Below are 2,091 nucleotides of genomic sequence, written 5' to 3' on the forward strand. Positions count from 1 at the left end.
CGCGTTAACGAGTAACTGACGTAATAAGCCACCCTGAAGACAGCGGCTGCAGTGGCTGCACGGGAGCTTTCGTTTCGTTATAGCTCGCGAGCTGCAGAAGAGTCCGCAATGCTCGTTTTATACATAGCAACATTATACAGTATTAATGTTCCATTGCGATAAATTGTAATTGCCTTAACTTATAAATCCGTTAATAATTATAATGCTTACATGTAATTTTTGTCTTTGTCGGAATTTTTTAATGTTTCATTTCTTCAATAAACGTAGGTATTTATATGCTGAAAGCTATATGCTTATAGCGCGGTATAAGAATTTATTTTATTATGTCCAAATGCTTACAGAAAGAGAGAGAGAGAGAGAGAGAGAGAGAGAGAGAGAGAGAGAGAGAGAGAGAGAGAGAGAGAGAGAGAGAGAGAGAGAGAGAGAGAGAGAGAGAGAGAGAGAGAGAGAGAGAGAGAGAGAGAGAGAGAGAGAGAGAGAGAGACCTTCTAACATTATCGAATATTGAGACTTTATTTTCGTTTGAACAGAAAAGACACGATGTGAAAATAAAAAAATGTATAAGATGCAAGCTGCTTCAGATTACAGGCCTTAAAATCAAGGCTTTAACAACGTTAAACGATACGGTTTACAGCATCGCCCGATACGGTCAATCGATAACCGCGGCACGAGCACGAGCCAATTTTGGTAATTAGGAGTCCGGATCGAGATGCAGCCGGATGCGCCCGCGTGCGCGCGCGCGCATGTAGCCGATGAACGTCGTTGCCGATTCATCGTGTGACGAGTATCGCGTCGACCTATCTTCACCGGGCCATAAATCTGAGACGATATTGCGCGGTTTGCGCAGATTTGACCCGTCTCTCTCGCCGCCCCCCCCCGGCGCACGCCGTTAGTGAGATTATGCCGCGGCGTACGTGTGTCACAACGCTTGAGGAATTTATGCTTAAGCCGATATCTGCTGCTCACGTTTTGCATACTCCCCTCGTAGGCGCACGTGTACGCGCAGCCCGGTAAGATCGCGCAACGCGATTGCCAGCGAAATTTATAATGCCCCTCCCCCTAAGGCGGATAATTGCGGATCAAAGCAGACATTCGCGAAAAAAGGGCATTTTCTGCTGCAAGAAGAAGGGCAAAAATCGCTCGCAAAATCATTAGAATTTTCAATCCGGAGTAGAAAGCGATGCGATTTTAATGAATCTAGATTTCGATTTTATATAAATGGGTAAAAGTAATCCTTATGTTTGAAATAATGAAATACATTTAGCTGATTTAGCACAAAATCCTCTCGAATTCTTTCTACTTATCGAATATTCTTTTGTTTTATTTTTCTAATTTCTTATTACGTCACTTTTTTCGCTCCGTTAACTGTTAAAACATTTTGTAAAGTAAACTTTGAATTTTTAATATTTTACACGCTATGCAGCCTGAACTCTTCGCTCTCGTTCGCGAGATCCTTAACGTAAAGGACATTTGTACGTAATTTATTGGATGTCTCGTCTTCGGATACCGATCGGCAAAATGGCGATATAAAACGGGCAAAAAGGGGGATAGAATGAAAATGGTGGCTGAGAATATTATCATCGGTCACGAGAACACTGGTCCGTGTGCGTGCGCGGGGGCGTTCACGATCTTTGTTGGAAAGTCGAACCAATGAGAGCGGCGAGCACGTCGCGTGACACGGCGCGATCTTTTTCACGCTCCGGAACACGCTCCACCCGTGGAAGTGGAACTTCTGGAGGCCTCAAATTATCGTCGCCGTCATCGTCATTCCCGCGCTATATATATATATACATAATATCCCGCGATCATCGTACGATGTAGCAGCGTATTCTTTATCTTATTAATTAACGTCAGAATTCCTAATATGAAGGCTTGTGTAACAATTCTGTATTTCTGTTGCACAGAACATCAAAATATGTCCTGCAATGACCGAACCGATATTAATTACGTCGTTATATCGATAAGTTCTGTTCGCATTTTGTAAACTTTTGTACGCATTCTTGGTACGCAATGGATCGACAAACGGTTTGGTATAGATATAAATTCAGAATTAAATGTTTAAGCGAAGATAAAAAAAGATAACTTGACTCA

Source organism: Temnothorax nylanderi, unplaced genomic scaffold (assembly GCF_030848795.1).
Source record: "Temnothorax nylanderi isolate EJ_2023f unplaced genomic scaffold, tnyl_v1.0 TNYL_tig0033_pilon, whole genome shotgun sequence".
Classification (NCBI taxonomy): Eukaryota; Metazoa; Arthropoda; class Insecta; order Hymenoptera; family Formicidae; genus Temnothorax; species Temnothorax nylanderi.